The sequence below is a fragment of the Cetorhinus maximus genome, chromosome 4 (genome assembly GCF_964194155.1).
Source record: "Cetorhinus maximus chromosome 4, sCetMax3.hap1.1, whole genome shotgun sequence".
NCBI classification, from domain to species: Eukaryota; Metazoa; Chordata; class Chondrichthyes; order Lamniformes; family Cetorhinidae; genus Cetorhinus; species Cetorhinus maximus.
This window is the reverse complement of record NC_135882.1, coordinates 95320950-95338820: the sequence shown is the minus strand read 5'-3', so window position 1 is coordinate 95338820 and position 17871 is coordinate 95320950.

Below are 17871 nucleotides of genomic sequence, written 5' to 3'. Positions count from 1 at the left end.
CTCCTCTGCCATTTCCTGGTTCCCCATTATTATTTCTCCAGCCTCATTTTCTAAGGGACCTATATTGACTTTGGCCTCTCTCTTCCTTTTTATATATTTAAAGAAGCTCTTACTGTCTGTTTTTATATTACTTGCTAGTTTACCCTCAAAGTTTATTTCCTCCCTCTTTACTATTTTTAAGTCATCTTCTGTTGGTTTTTAAAACTCTCCCATCCCGTGGCTTACCACTAATCTTTGCCACATTGTATGTTTTTTCTTTCACTTTGATCCTATCCTTAACTTCCTTGGTTAACCATTGTTGGTTTATCCATTTCCTACAATCCTTCTTCCTCACTGGGATATATCTTTGTTGTGAGTCATGAACTATTTTCTTAAATGTCTGCCATTGTTCATCAACCATCTTTTCTGCTAAACTCCTTTCCCATTCCACCCCAGCCAACTCTGTCCTCATCCCTTTGTAATTACCCTTATTTAAATTCAGCACAGTTGTTTCCGACCCAAATTTCTCACTCTCAAACTGAATGCTAAATTCCACCATGTTATGGTCACTATTTCCTAGGGGATCTTTTTCTCTGAGATCATTTATTAAACTTGCCTCATTCCACATTACCAGGTCCAAAATAGCCCAATCCCTGGTTGGATCCACAACATATTGTTCTAGGAAACTGTCCCAAATACACTCTTTGAATTCTTGCTCATGGCTACCTCTGCCAATTTAATTTTCCCAATCTACATGAAGATTAATGTCACCCATGAGTAATATACTGCGTTTTTTACATGCCCTCATTATCTCCTGATTTATTCTCTGTCCTACAGCATAGATACTATTAGGGAGCCTATAGTATAGAGCCATTAGTTTTGCCTTTTTACCACTTTTTTCCCCTTCTGACCCTATTTGCTGCTGTTTTTCTATATTTGTGCACTCTGTCCATTCCTGTCGCACTCTGGGTATCATTACCTAAGTAGCTGCCCTGCAATGCTGCCATATCCTTTTGCTTTGTAAGCCTACTTATCCCCTCTCCAGAACCCTCCCCTTGCTATTTAGTTTAAAGCCCTCTCTACAGCCCTAGTTATTCGATTCACCAGGACACTGGTCCTAGCATGGTTCAAGTGAAGCCCATCCCACTGGAACAGCTCCCTTCTACCACCGTACTGATGCCAGTGCCCCATGAACTGAAACCCATTCCTCCCACACCAATCTTTGAGCAGGTTTGGTAGGGCATTTACCTTAACAGAATTCACTGAGAACAGCTCTCGCTAATTCCAATATGATGCAACAATTAAACCGCCAACTGATCAGAGATCTAACTAATTTTGATTCATAAAAAGGTTACATAATAATATTTCTTTGTATAAAGGAGGCAGCAAGAAGGAAACTATAGGCCAGTTAGCCTAACAAATGTGATTTGGAAAATGCTGGAATCCATTAACAAAGGAAGGAGTAGCAGGACATTTAAAAAATCATAACACTATCAGGCAGAGTCAACACAGTTTTATGAAAGGGAATTGTGTTTGACAAATGTATTAGAGTTCTTTGAGAATGTAACAAGCAGGGTAGAGAAAGGGGAATGAGTCGATATAGTGCATTTGGATTTCCAAAAAGCATTCATAAGTTTCCACATAAAAGATTATTGCACAAAAATAAGATACATTTGTGACAATATATGAGCATGGCTAGAGGATTGGCTAACCAACAGAAAATAAAAGAGTTGGGATACATGTGTTACTTTCTAGTTGTCAAACTGCAACTAGTGGGGTTCCACAGGAATCAGTGCAGAGGCCTCAACTATTTACGATCTATCTCAATGACTTGGATGAAGGTGGACTGTTTTGTAGCCAAATATTCTGATGATACAAAAACAGGTGGGAAAGAGCTTTGTCAGGAGGACACAATGGGTCTGCAAATAGATATATATATAGGTCAAATAGGTTTTAAAAATGGGCAGATGGAGTATAATGTGGGAAAATGGAAGGTTATCCACTTTGGTAGAAGAATGGAAAAGCAAGATATTATTTAAATGGAGAGAAGCTGAAGAATGCTGTCGTACAGAGAGATCTGGGTGTCCTCGTATATGAAACACAAAACATTAGCATCCAGGTACAGCAAGTAATTAAGAAAGCAAAGACAGTGTTGGCTTTTATTGCAAGGGGGAGGGAGAATAAAAGTAGGGAAGACTTGCTACAACTGTACAGGGTGTTGGTGAGATCACACCTGAAGTACTGTGTATACCTTTGGTCTTTTTATTTAATGAGGCGTATACTTCCATTGGAGGTAACTCAATGAAGGTTGATCCTGGGAATAAGGGGCTGTCTTATGAGGAAAGTTTGAGCAGGTTAAGCCTATACTCATTGGAGTTTAGAAAAATGAGAAGTGATCTTTTTGAAACATATAGGGTTCTGAGGGGGCTTGACATGGTAGATGCTGAGGGGATGTTTCTTCTTGTGGGGGAATCTAGAATTAAGGGTCAAGTTTCAGAATAAGGGATCTCCCATTTATGACAGAATTGAGGAGGACTTTCTTCTCTCAGAGGGTTTTGAATCTTTGGAATCTCTACCCCAGAGAGCTGTGGAGGTTGAGTTATTTGAATATATTCAAGGCTGAGGTGGACAGATTTTTGAACTATATGGGAGTCAAGGGTTTTGGGGAACAGGTGGGAAAGTGGAGCTGAGGCAAAGATCAATTACAACTTTACAGAATGGTGGAGCAGACTTGACTGTTCATATAGCTTCTCCTCCTATTTCTATGGCCTTATAAGATCATAACATCATAAGAAATAGGAGCAAGTGTAGGCCATTTGGCCCCTTGAGTCTGCTCCCCCATTCAATAAGATCATGACTGCTATGATGGTGATGTTAACCCCATTTTCCTGTGAGGCCCAATTGATTCTTCACCCTCTTGCAAATCAAAAATCTGTCTAACTGTACTTTGTGGAAGGAGTCTATTTCTCTGTGTTGGTGAAAAAAACACATCTTAATGCATTAACAACACTCCAATCATATGGAAAAGTAATGAAAAAGGGCAAAAAGAGGGTAACTGGTCCAGCCAGTCTACCTGACCTGGCATGATGCAACCTACATACCACCAAACCTCCTCCTGCTTATTATGTAATCACTTGTGGAGCCAAGACAAAAAATGTAGGCCAATTGAAGAGGAACTCTTGGAAATTCCTCTCTACACCTCAAAGACAATCAAGCAAGACTCTGGTGGTTGGTGTCACTAGTTTGAATTAATTCAGCTCTCACAGGAAATTGTACAGCTCCCTTTTGAAGACCTGCAGCAAATCCACACTCAGCATTTTTACTGGCAACCCATTCCAGAGGTTGATGACTCTCTACAAAATCAAGCACCTCATTATTCTAAACACCGAAATGATTTTCATCCTACTCTACAATTTTATGAAGTAAAAAGCCTTGGTTAACTAAGTCCCATTGGAGAAGAAGGCAAATACCACGAAATGTGAAGAACGTTGCACCATAACTCTGATTACACATGCATCTAAGCTAATGTTAAAGATCTGAGCAAAAAAGATTGGAAGCCAAATCAGCTGTGATCAATTTGGTTTGCGGAAGGGTTGTGGAGCTAGAGAGGCTATAGAAGTGTTGAGAGTGTTAGGCAAAAGAAGCACTGAATACCAGCAAGCAGTATACACCTGCTTTGTGAATTATGAAAGCGTTTTCAGCTGGTGAATTGGCCAAAGCTTTTGCAAGTGCTGGAGGTAATCGGAGATGACTGGAGAGATTAAAGAATAATTGTAGCTCTGTACATGAGATAGATGCAACAATATTTGGTGAAAGTGAATCAGTGTACAGGGTGAATCAGTGTAATCAGGTGAAGGGTGAGACAAGGCTGTCTAATATCATCATTGCTTTTTAACATCTATGTGGAACATATAGGTGAAGTACAGAAACGTGTTAAAGTAGGAGGTCAATTGGTGAAGGTAATGAGATTTGCAGATGACCAGCCTCGGTGGCTGGAACAGCAGAAGATCAATAGATAATAATGAACAGTACTATGATCCCAGATGATGTTACTACTGGACAAGCCAGGTCCCAGGGTGGAACCCGGCTTAATAGATCCCAACTTTGATTTTTTGTTTAGATATGTGGAGAGTGGTTGCTCATCAGAGTCAGGAGTCAGCCGATGCACTATGTTACAAAAGAACAAAACACTTATTAAACAAGAAAAAATGAACTATATGACAATACCCCTGCACCCACAACTATACCTTTACACATATATACTGATTTGTAAGGATAACACAAGTTACAAAAGCTACCTTATACTCTAATGTTAACAGTAGTTACACAGTCCATTTAAACCAGCAGGCGACCTGTGGTCAGACACACCACACTCTGAAACCAAGGCCAGGATCTTTAGGTCAGCGAGCAGGGGGGTGAGGCCCACTCGCGATGCGTAAAATAATGCGAGATGATGTCAGGCAGAAATGATGTCTATCGACGTCACCCCACATCATTTCAATTTTCAGGTCAGTATGGGCGCAGCCAAATCAGCTGTGCGCCCGCCGACCTGTCAGCGGCCTATTGAGGCTATTTAAAAAGTAATTGAGATACTTAATGGACCTGCCCATCCAACCTTAATGTTGGCGGGCAGGCCGGGAGACCTGGTGGGCTTCAGGAAAAGCATGAAACTTCATCCATGGGCGGGATGAGGTTTCATGAGGGTTTTTAAAATTTTAATAAATGTAAGCTTTAAAGTGATGGACATGTCCCAATTCATGTGACAGTGTCACATGAGAGGACTTGTCAGGGAAATTTTATTTTTGCCCCTTCACCATTTTTGAATTTGGCGCCGATCTCCCTGAGGCAGCACTTAGCCTCAGGGAGGTGAATGCGCTCTTTTCTAACCTTGTTTTAACTTCCCTAAACCACTACCACACCCCCACCATCCACCCCCATTAAAAACACAGCTCTCCATCTCAAGGGTCATAAAACTCATTGGAAATGCGGTTATACATACAGAGCTTCAGCCCTGCTGTCTCCACCCAAAAGTAAAACTAGATCCCAGGTTTCATCTTTTAAACCACAAATAGAAAAAAATACAAATTGGACTTAAACTTAAAGATATACCTTATTCCTAACACAACCAAATGCACATATAACTTACTTAAACTATCTCTATTTCCTAGCAATAGAACGAAGCAAATGGTGAAAGCTTATAAAATAAAAATTAAGCTAAAGAAATTGAAAGTTATGAATGGCGGAAGAAATAATGTTGGGAAAGCAGAGGCCAAAATAAATGGTCGATGGCTGAATTTAATTTTAGTACTCAATAGTACTTAACAGCACTTGGGAAGCATTTTGTCAGAAAATGGCTACTGCCATAAAGTAATTAGAAGCTAGAATAACAATGGCAAAGAGTGAATTCTCCATATATTGTGTTAAGAGCAGACAGAGAAAGGGAAGGATTTCTGAAATGTGTTTAGGAGAATTCATTTGATTCGTTCTTTTCCTTCCCAACCAATAAGGAGGCATTTCTGTCCTAAGGAAGAAGCAGATCAAGTAGAGAATCCCACTGTTGAGAAGCACATTGGGAACAATGATTGTAGTATCATATGGTTCAGTTTAATCATGGAGAAGATCAAGGAGCAAGCTTGAATAAAAATATTAATATTTAATTGAAGGAAGTCTGTACTGAAGAGGGGTCTGGCCTGGTTAAATTTGAATTGAAGACTGGCAGGCAGAAATGCAATGGAGTAATTGGTGGCCTTTGAAGAAGAGATGGTTAGGGTACAATTTAGGTACGTTCCAACCAGGAAGAAAGGGAGGGAAATCAAAGCCAGAACTTCATGAATGATGAAGGAATTAGAGAGTGAGATGAAGAAGAAAAAGGGGGCAAATGACAGGTGTCAGCTTAATAGTGCAAAGAAGAATCAGACTGAATGTAAAAAGTACCCGAGGATAGTCAAAGAGGAAATACTAGGGGGCAAAGGGACAGTATGGGAACAGATTGGCAGCTAACCTAAAAGATAATCGAAAGGTTTTCTATAGGTATATTAATAGTGATACTTCAGGTTGTCAATGGAGTGGTAGGGCCCATTACAGACTAAAATGGATATCTATTGGCAGAGGCAGAAGACATGACTAAGGTACTGAATGAGTACTCTACAATGTTGTTTACGAAGGAAGAGGGCTTTGCTAAAGCTATGGTAAATAAGGAGGTTACCAGTAGACTGCATGAAATAAAAACAGATAAAGCAAAGGTACCAGAAAGACTGACCGTAATTAAAGTAGATGAATCACCCAGTCAAGATGGGATACCAACTAGGTTGCTGAGGGAAGTAAGGATAGAAATTGTGGAGGTTCTGGCCACAATCTTCCAATCCTTCTTAGATGCAGGAGTCGTGCCAAAGGGCTGTAGGATTTTAGGTTTGCAAATATTACATCCTTGTCCGAAAAGGGAGAACTTGGCAATTAAAGGCCAGTCAGTTTAATGTTGGTAGCTAGGAAGCTTTGAGAAACAATAGGGGGAATTTTCACTGGCCAGTGCTGACAGGTTGCCGTTGGGCCAGTATCTTAATACGCTGTACCATCCTTCCATTTTTCCGAGGGCAGGTAGGAAGTTGGGAACCTCACATCTGAGGCGTAGGACAATTAAAGTTGTTAAGAGAAATTAAGAGGGATTTTGTGCATATATTCCCTCTTTCCTAAGAGGATCAGTCCCAAGCTGTGTTTGCAACTTGACAAGTTGGAAAAGACCAGAGTATAGCAGGAAGGACTTCCTCAGTGCAACTGAGGAGTTGAAAACATGGCCCGGTGAGAAACTGCGATGCATAGCACTGCTTCTGTCAGAGTGTGGTATCACTACATGATAGGTGAGTGAAATAATGGCAAAATACTGCAGATGCTGGAAATCTGAAACAAAAACAAAAAATGCTGGAAAAGCTCAGCAGGCCTGACAGCATCTATGGAGAGAAAGACAGAGTTAACATTTTGAGTCCGTATGACTCTTCTTCAGCGATAAGAGAAGTAAAATTGTTATGAAATTTATACTGTTTAAGTGGGGTGGTGCAGGTGAAGCTGGATAGAGGGCCAGTGATAGGTGGAGACAAAGGAGAGATTGCCAAAGATGTCATAAACAAAAGGTCAAAAGGGTGTTGATGGTGGTGGTATTGGCTAAAGGAACTGCTAATGGTGACATTAAGGATAGAAAGCAGAATGTGATAATAGCCAGACAAGGGTAAGCACTCCGGAAAGAACAACATGAGCAAGTGACAGATGGCCCTTGTGGGGATGGGGTGGGAGGAGGGGGCAGTGGTGGGAAAAAAGATCGAAAATGGGATAAAAGGTGTGGATAAAACAATGAATAAAAATGAAAATAAATTTTAAAAGTGATCAATAAATAAAAATAAGTGGGAAGAAAAATAATTTAAAAATAAAAATGATTATTGACAAAAGGGATAAAAAAGGGGGTGAGGATGGAGGAGTGAGTTCACGGTCTGAAGCTGTTGGACTCAATGTTAAGTCCGGAAGGCTGTAAAGTGCCTAATCGGAAGATGAGGTGCTGTTCCTCCAGTTTGTGTTGAGCTTCACTGGAACATTGCATAGGTGAGTGCCTGTTCCTTGGCAGGCATTCATGTACATCCTCATCGTGCTAGACTGCCTTCTCAGTGGACCAGGTGAGCACACATTGCCAATAGCCAACAAGGAACCTGTCACTGGAGGCCCAAACCCCACCTCCCCCAAACACGCTTCCTTCCCTGCAAGGAAAGAAAGCAGGGAGCTGTGAGTCATCATGATGGCTTGTGCTGAAGAGCCGGTAAGAACACTATTTGTGGAGGGTGGCTGTGAGGCAGAGATACAGGAAGGCAATAAGCGGAGGATGAGTGTGAGTGTTGGCTGCTCAGGCTGTGAGGTGCCTGCAGAAGGAGTAATGAATGGAGTTGCCTGTATTATTTTTAGGTGTCTTTTGCAGGAGAATGCTGGGAAAGGCAGGGTGTGGGGCATGGTACCTGAAGGTGTTATCCCACTCACCTTTCCTGTCCTCCTAAGGCCCTGGATCCTCTTGGTGCACTGCCTTCATGTTGAAGCGTATACACTGGTTTTTCTTATTTCCTCATCCACTTTCATCCATGCCTTCTTGGTTGGAGAGGCTGTCCTCTTCTTCCCGTCCTTGAGAGAGTTCACCTTGCTCCAGCCCTTCAGCTCCTTCAAGTTGACCACCAGGTATGAGTGAGAGACCTAGGGGGGGTGGTGGTGGATAGGTGAATTGGGGTGGTGGGGGGCGCGGTGGTGGTGGTGCGGGGATAGCCTTCCAAATTCTCTTCTCCATTCCTGATTGTGGCAGCCTCAAAAAAACAACCACTGGTAAGCTTCTCTGCAACATGCTATGGTCTCTTTAATCATTTCTCTGACAAAATTGTTGCATTATTCTGCCTGTCCTTCCTAATTGATCTGGGAGCCTGGGAATAGGCTCTTATTTGGCTGCCTGCTGGAAAAAACCAACTGGAAGACCTGCTATTTTATGTTTGGTTTCCCAACACAAAAATAATTCTGACCCTGCAACAAAAAATAAGGCCATTTGATTCCACCCAATAATCTGAGACAAAATTGGACAAGAATTAACAAATTAATTCATTTGCACAGCATAGATGGGATAAATGGGATTGATACAGGCAGATCTAGCGCACAAAACCTAGCATTTATGAGGCACTGCAAGCCATCAACAGAATTATATTTAATCACAGTCTGTAATCATGTGGCCCAACATATCCCTCACTCAACAATTACCATCAAGCCAGGGGATCAATCCCGATTCAATGAGAAGTGCAAAAGAGTATGACACAAGTAGCACCAGGTGTCCTTAGAAATGAGGTGCCAACTGAAGCTACAACACAGGACTACATACATAACAAGTAGTTGAGGTGGCATGCTAGAGATAGAGTTAAGCAATCCCATAACCAAAGGACTAGATCAAATCCCTGCAATCCTGCTACTTTCAGTCATGAATGATGATAGGAAATTAAACAACTAATGGACAGAAAAGGTTCCATGAACGGGGGGGAAGGGATCATGTAGGGGAAGATTGAGTAAATTAAAGGGAAATAACAAAGCAATAGATCAAGGTAGCAATAAAGGTAATGATAATCAAAGTATGGCAGGAAGGGAGAGTGATTGCAAACTTAAGAGTGTGCCAACAGATAGGGCCAGAGTTTACAAAAACAGTAAAAAACTGAATTAAGGACTCTATCTAAATGCCTGCAGCATTCACAATAAAACAGGTGAATTGTCAGTTCAAATATAAAATCATATGTATGACCTGATAGCCTGATTACAGAGACTTGGCTACAAGGAAACAAAACCAAAGCTGAGACCTGAATATCCAATGTGAAATTCAGGAAGGACAGGAAGCTGGGAAAAGGTGGCGGGGTAGCTCTGTTAATTAAACAGGGCATTAGTACTGTAGTGAGAGATTAATTTAGTTCTAAAGATCAAGACATATAATCAGTTTGGGTAGAACTAAGAAACAGCAAGGGGCAGAAAGCATTTGTGGGAGCTGTTTATATGCCACCAAACAGCAGTGGTAATATAAATCACAGTACACATAAAAAAGTAGAGGTTCATGTAACAAGGGTAATACAGTAATCATGGGGCATTTCAATCCGCATATAACCTAATTAGTACTATGTTGTGGAGGATGAATTCTTGGCATGTATGTGTTAGGACCAGGATGGAAAGAGTGCACAAATTGTCAATCCCCACTACTCTGTAGGCCATACCATTAATTTAAATGTTTAATTTTCTCACCAAAATGGCCAATTGTTTACCTATACCTAACATTTAAAGAACTAATACATAGTTTACAACAAAAATACATTCCTTTAATGCACAAAAACCCAGCTAGGAAAGTATTTCAACCATGCCTAATGAAATAAATCTAGGATTGCATTAGATCAATGGAAGAGGCATATAACGTTGCCAAAAAATGGTAAGCCTAAGAGCTAGGAGCATTTGAGAATTCTGCAAAGGAGGACCAAAAAACAGCTTAAGAAAGGGAAAATAGAATATGAGAGTAAACTAACAAGAAACATAAAAAATGGATTGTAAAAGCTATAGTATATAAAAAGGAAGAGATTAGCAAAAACAAATGTGGGTCCATTACAAATGGACTCAGGGGAATTTATAATGGGGAATAAGGAAATGGCAGAGAAACTGAACACATACTTCGCGCCTGTCTTCACAGAAGAAAATACTCAAAACCTCCAAGAAATAACAGAAAATCAAAGGACTTGTGCAAATGAGGAACTGCAAGGTATTAATATAAGTAAAAAAATAGTACTAGAGAAATCAATGGGACTTAAAGTAGATAAGTCCTTTGGACTTGATTATCTACATCTCAGAATGTTAAAAGAGGTGGCTGCAGAGATAGTAGATGCATTGGCGGACATCTTTCAAAATTCTATAGACTCTGGAATGGTTTCTGTGGATTGGAAGGTGGCAAATGCAACCCCACTGTTTAAGAAAGGAGGGAGAGAGAAAACGGGGAACTACAGTCCTGTTAGCCTGATGTCAGTAGTAGGGAAAATGCTATAGTCTATAATAAAGGATGTGATAACAGGACACTTAGAAAATAATGGTATGATTGGGTAAAGTCAACATAGGTTTATGAAAGGGAAATTATGTTTAGCAAACCTGTTGGAATTTTTTGAGGATGTAACTAGTAGAATAGATAAGAGGGAACTGATGGATGTGATGTATTTAGATTTTCAGAAAGTTTTTGATAAGGTCCTGCACAAGAGGTTAGTAAACAAAATTAGACCACATGGGATTAGGGGCTAATCAACTAACATGGATTGAGAACTGGCTAATGGACAGACAACAGAGTAGGAATAAATGGCTTATTTTTAGGTTGGCAGGCTGTGACTAGTGGGGTACCGCAAGGATCAGTGCTTGGGCCCCAGCTACTCACAATTTATATCAATGGTTTGGATGTGGGGATTAAGTTTGAAAGTGATGTAGTTCAATCAGAGACTAGGGTCTTAAATCTAAATAAAGGAAACTATTAAGGTATGAGCGGCAAATTGGCTATGGTAGATTAGGAAACTATGTCAAAAGGTATGGCAGTAACATTTCCAATTTTGCAAATGACATGAAACTAAGTAAAAGTGTGAGTTGTGAGGAGGATGCAAAGGCGCGTCAAGGGATTTGGAGAGGCTAAGCATGTGAGCAAAAATTTGGCAGATGGAATACAATGTGGAAAAATATGAGGTTATCCTAGTTCTAAAATGCTGAGAGGCTGGGAAGTATTGAACTTCAAAGGGATTTGGTGTACTTGTTCATAAGTTACTGAAACCTAACATGCAAGTACACCAAGCAATTAAGAAGGCAAATGGTATGTTGGCCTTTATTACAAGAGGATTTGAGTAAAGGAGTAAAGATGCCTTACTGCAATAATATTGAGCCTTGGTGAGACCACACTTGGAGTATCGTGTGCAGTTTTGATTTCCTTGTCGAAGGAAAGATATACTTGCCATAGAGGGAGTGCAACAAAAGTTTACTAAATTAATTCCTGGGATGGAGGGATTGTCCTATGAGGAAAGATTGAATCGACTGGGCCTTTATTCTCTGGAGTTTAGAAGAATGAGAGGTGATCTCGTTCAAACATAGAAAATTCTTACAGGACTCGACAGGGTAGATGCAGGAAGGATGTTGGGAAGAGCCTTGGCTTGGAGGATTTAGAACTGGTGACATGGGCCTGGGTTTTCCGGCCCCGTCACGGGCAGGACCCACCGCTGGCGAGGTGGCGCCCCAGCCAGAAACCCACCTGGGACTGGAAGATGGGTGGCTGCAGAAAATCCCGCCCATAGTCTCAGGATAAGGGGCAGGCTGAAATGAGAAGGAATTTCTTCACTTAGAGGGTGTTGAATCTTTGGACTTCTCTGCCCTAGAGGCCTGTGGAGGGCTTAGTCATTGAGTATGTTCAAGACTGAGATCAATAAATTTATACATATTAAAAATATCAGAGGATACAGGGATTGTGCAGGAAAATGGTGTTGATGTAGAAGATCAGCCATGATCTCATTGAATGGCAGAGCAGGCTCGACGGGCCTACTCTTGCTCCTATTTCTTATGCTCTTATGTAACACCCCATCCTCAAGAAAGTTGGAGCCCAAGAGGTGAGCGAAAAAGACAAAGCCGAAGCATTTGAAGAATTAGCTTCAGCTGAATCTTCAGCCAGAAGTGTCAAGTGGATGACCCATCTCAGCCCCCTCCTGAGGTTGCAAATGTCAGTCTTCAGCCAATTCGATTCATTCCGCTGACTGCACTGAGTACAGCTTTGGGCCCCGAAGTGATGCCAGCTCCAGTACTAAAGACTTGTGCTTCAGAATGAGCTGTGTCTGTAGCCAAGCTGTTCTAGAACAGTTATAATACTGACAAAGTGGAAAATTGCCCAGATATGCCCTGTCCACAAAATGCAGGACCATTCCAATCTGACCCCATCAGCAGTGGCGTAGTGGTATTGTCCCTGGACTAGTAATCCAGAGACCCAGGTTCAAATGGCACATGGTGAAATCTGAATTCAATAAAAAAGATCTGGAAATAAAAGTCTAACGATGACCATGGAACCATTGTCGACTGCTGTAAAAATCTACCTGGTTCACTCATGTCCTTTAGGGAAGGGAATCTGCCGTCCTTACCTGGTATGGCCTGTATGTAACTTCAGACTCATAGCAATGTGGTTGACTTTTAAATGGCCTGGCAAGCTATTCAGTTCTCAAGGGCAATTAGGGATGGGTGATAAATGCTGGCCCAGCCAGTGATACCCCCCATCCCATGGTCAAATAAGCAAAAGAAAAGCCCTCAGCAAAGTGATGGAAGTTATCACTGACACTGCTACCAAGAGCCACTTACTCACCAATAACTTATGCACTGATGTTCAGTTTGAATTATGTTAGGGCTATCTGACTCCAGACTCATTACTGTCTTGGTCTCAATTTGGACAAAAGAGCTGAATTCCAGAGGTGATGCCCAAATCCTCCCAGTAGCTGTGCCCTCGTCAGGCTGACACTGACCCATTCATAATAAGTGACTGACTGAGCTTGACGTCAAGGCAGCTTCTAACCGAATGTGGCATCAAAGAGCCCTGATAAAATTGAAATCAGTGGTAATTGAGGGAACAGTCTCCACTGGCTGGTGTCATTCCTAGCACAAAGGAGGATGGTTGTGGTTATTGGAGGCCAATCACTTCAGCTCCAGGACATTGCTACAGGTTTTCCTCAGGTTAGTATCCTAGGCCCAATCATCCTCAGCTGCTTCATCAATCACCTCCCTCCATAATGAGATCAGGTCAGGATGTTCATGGATGATTTCATTGGTCAGTTCCATTCGCAACTCCTCAGACAATGAAACAGTCTATGCCCACTTGCAGCAGACCTGGCCAACATTCAGGCTAGGACCAAAAAGTGGCAAGTAATATTCACACAACGGTAGTGCCAGGTGATGACCATCCCCAACAAGAGAAAATCTGACTGCTTCTCCTTGGCATTCAATGAATTCTCCATCATCAAAATCTTGTGGTCACCATTAACCAGAAACTTAATTCAACCAGCTATATAAGTACTGTGGCTACAAGAGCATGTCAGAGGCTGGGAATTCTGCAGCAAGTAACTCAGTTCCTGACTCTCCGAATCCTGTCCACCACCTACAAGGCACAAGTCAGGAGTTTGATGGATTGAATATTCCCCACTTGCCTGGATGAGTGCGGTTTCAACAGCATTCAAATAGCCGGAATTGTCCCAGATTTGCACTAAGTGCGGTAGTGGGCAGGAAAAAGAACGTTTTATCTTCCAGCCACAATGGCGGCTTTTCATGCAGTATTGTCCCAATCCCACCTCATTAATCCCAGGAAACACGCCATTTCAATGGTCGCTCATGCCAGGTGCCATGTTTAAAGTGCAGCCGTGTGCACACCTCTCAGTGCTTCCAGTCCATGACTGCTGCACAAAAGACATGGCCCTGAAAAGACTGAGTGCATGCAGTTTTTGGGTAAGAAAGTTTCAATTTTTATTTTCTACAAACCTAATTTAGTTTGTAGTTGGCATTAAAATGAAATCTACAGTTTAAATTCTGTAGTTGCCAGCCTTAAGCAGGGTTTTTTAAAGGGTTCCAGTGAAAGGGCGGCTTAATTAAGAACTGACTGAAACTGGATCCTCATTAAGTGACTCAGATAGGCCTTTTGTGTTAGGAGCATATATAAGTAGCCAATTTAGTGCAACTTACGCAAATTCGTGAAGCGTTCAAAAAAAAGAATTAATTGGAGGAAGGGGAAAAGGTGCTTGGTTGCTTTTGCCTAAACTTATTCAGCCTCCAGGAATTGATTCTTGCTCTGCTAAAGGAGAAGAAGCTGGTTAATTGGTGAGTATCTGGTAAGTGATTAAGGTTTATTCTATTCCTAAGGCTCAAAATAGTATATTTTGTGTGAGAGGTGAGCGGGAGAAGATAAAAGGTGCAGATTGAGAGACCTACCTGCAGTGGGGCCAGTGGTGGCGAGATGTCATGAACCACAACCGGATGCGAGTGCAGGGAAAGAAGCTGATAGGCGAGTAGGATCGGTGAGTATTTCCAGTCTTGTGTTCTAGATAGAACACAAAATAGGACAGAGTGTTTGGAAAGGGCTAGGAATCTAACTTCAAGCACATCAGATAAAGGGATGACAATGAGAAAGGGGATGGGAAATACAGGACTGAAGGTGTTGTATCTGAATGCACGCAGTATACGAAATAAGGTAAATGAGCTTGTGGTGCAGATTGAAATTGGCAGGTATGATGTGGTGGGCATCACGGAGACATGGCTGCAGGGGGATCAGGACTGGGAGCTAAATATCCAAGGATATACATCCTATCAAAAAGATAGGCAGGTTGGCAGAGGGGGTGGGTTTGCTTTGTTAGTAAGAAATGAAATTAGATTGATAGCAAGAAATGATGTAGGGTCAGATGATGTAGAATCTGTGTGGGTAGAGTTGAAGAACTGCAAAAGTAAAAAAACCATAATGGGAGTTATGTACAGGCCTCTGAACAGTAGTCAGGATATGGGGCACAAGATACACCAGGAGATAGAAAAGATGTGTAAGAAAGGCAAGGTTACAGTGATCATGGGGGATTTCAATATGTAGGTAGACTGGGAAAATCAGGTTGGTAGTGGATCCCAAGAAAAGGAATTTGTGGAATGTCTACGAGATGGCTTTTTGGAGCAGCTTGTGGTGGAGCCCACTAGGGAACAGGCAATTCTAGCTTTAGTGATGTGTAATGAGGCAGATTTGATAAGGGAGCTTAAGGTGAAGGAGCCCTTAGGAGGAAGTGACCATAATATGATAGAATTTACCCTGCAATTTGAGAGGAAAAAGCTGGAATCAGATGTAACGGTATTATAGTTGAATAAAGGCAACTACAGAGGCATGAGGGAGGAGCTGGCCAGAATTAACTGGGAGATGAGCCTAGCAGGAAAGACAGTGGAACAGCAAAGTCAGGAGTTTCTGGGAGTAATTTGGGAGACACAGCAAAAATTCATCCCTAGGAAGAAGAAGCATACTAAAGGGAGGACGAGGCAACCATGGCTGACAAGGGAAGTCAGGGACAGCATAAAAGCTAAAGAGAAAGCATACAATGCGGCGAAGAGCAGTGGGAAACCAGGGGATTGGGAAGCCTACAAAGACCAACAGAGGACAACTAAAAAAGAAATAAGGAGGGAGAAGATTAAATATGAGGGTAAACTAGCCAGTAATATAAAAGAAGATTGCAAGAGTTTTTTTAGATAAATAAAGGGTAAGAGAGAGGCAAAGTGGACATTGGGCTGCTGGAAAATGTTGCTGGGGAAGTAGTAGTGGGAAACAAAGAAATGGCGGAGGAACTGAATAGGTACTTTGCGTCAGTCTTCATGGTGGAAACATCCCCAAAGTTCAAGAGAGTCGGGGGGCAGAGGTGAGTATGGTGGCCATTACCAAGGAGAAGGTGCTAGGAAAACTGAAAGGTCTGAAGGTGGATAAATCACCTGGACCAGATGGATTATACCCTAGAGTTCTGAAGGAGATAGCTGAAAAGATTGTGGAGGCGTTAGTGGTGATCTTTCAGGAATCACTGGAGTCAGGGAGGGTCCCAGAGGACTGGGAAATTGCTAATGTAACTCCCCTGTTTGAGAAGGGAGTGAGGCAAAAGACGGGAAATTACAGGCTGATTAGCCTGACCTCCGGTGGTTGGTAAGATTTTAGAGTCCATTATTAAGGATGAGATTTCAGAATACTTGGAAGTGCATGGTAAAATAGGGCAATGTCAGCATGGTTTCATCAAGGGGAGGTCATGCCTGACAAATCTGTTAGAATTCTTTGAGGAGGTAACGAGTAGGTTAGACAAAGGAGAGCCAATGGATATTATCTACTTGGACTTCCAGAAGGCCCTTGACAAGGTGCCGCACAGGAGGCTGCTCAGTAAGATAACAGCCCATGGTGTTAGAGGCAAAGCACTAGCATGGATAGAAGATTGGCTGTCTGGCAGGAGGCAGAGAGTGGGGATAAGGGGGTTCTTCTCAGGATGGCGGCCGGTGACTAGTGGAGTTCCGCAGGGGTCAGTGTTGGGCCCACAACTTTTCACTTATACATTAATGATCTAGATGAAGGAACTGAGGGCATCCTGGCTAAGTTTGCAGATGATACAAAGATAGGTGGAGGGACAGGTAGTATTGAGGAGGCGGGGAGGCTGCAGAAGGATTTGGACAGGTTAGGAGAATGGGCAAAGAAGTGGCAGATTGAATACAACGTGGGGAAGTGTGAGGTCTTGCACTTTGGTAGGAAGAATAGAGGCATAGACTATTTTCTAAATGGGGAGAAAATTCAGAAATCTGGAGTGCAAAGGGACTTGGGAGTCCTAGCCCAGGATTCTCTTAAGGTTAACTTGCAGGTTGAGTCGGTAGTTAGGAAGGCAAATGCAATGTTGGCATTTATTTCAAGAGGACTAGAATACAAAAGCAGGGATGTGCTGCTGAGGCTTTATAAGGCTCTGGTCAGACCACATTTAGAATATTGTGAGCAATTTTGGGCCCTGTATCTCAGGAAGGATGTTCTGGTCCTGGAGAGGGTCTGGAGGAGGTTCACGAGAACGATCCCAGGAGTGAACGGTTTAACATATGAGGAACGTTTGAGGACTCTGGGTCTATACTCGGAGTTTAGAAGGATGAGGGGGGTTCTGATTGAAACTTACAGAATACTGAAAGGCCTGGATAGACTGGACATGGGGAAGATGTTTCCATTAGTAGGAGAGACTAGTACCCAAGGGCACAGCCTCAGAGTAAAGGGAAGACCTTTTAGAACAGAGATGAGGAGAAACTTCTTTAGCCAGAGTGTGGTGAAACTATGCAATTCATTGCCACAGAAGGCTGTGGAGGCCAGGTCATTGAGTGTATTTAAGACTGAGATAGGTTCTTGATTAGTAAGGGGATCAAAGGTTACGGGGAGAAGGCAGGAAAATGGGGTTGAGAAACTTATCAGCCATGATTGAATGGCAGAGCAGACCCGATGGGCTGAATGGCCTAATTTCTGCTCCTATATCTTATGATCTTTAAACAAAAGAAAGTTTTTTAGTTTGAGTTGAGTGATGGCAGGATGGGTGATGTGTTGATGCTGCAGCATGTGGAAACTGCTAGACATCAAGGTGCTCTAAAGCAAATACATCTGTAGTACGTGTTTGCAGCTCTAGGAACTTCAGATCTGAGTTGGGAAGCTAGAGTCTGAGTTGCAGACATTGCGCCACATCAGAGAGGGGGAAAGTTACCTGGGCACTTTGCTCCAGGAGGCGTTCACACCCCTCAGATTAGATAATTCAAATTTGGAGTGTAATCCGGGACAGGAGGGTGTGACGGCAGGTG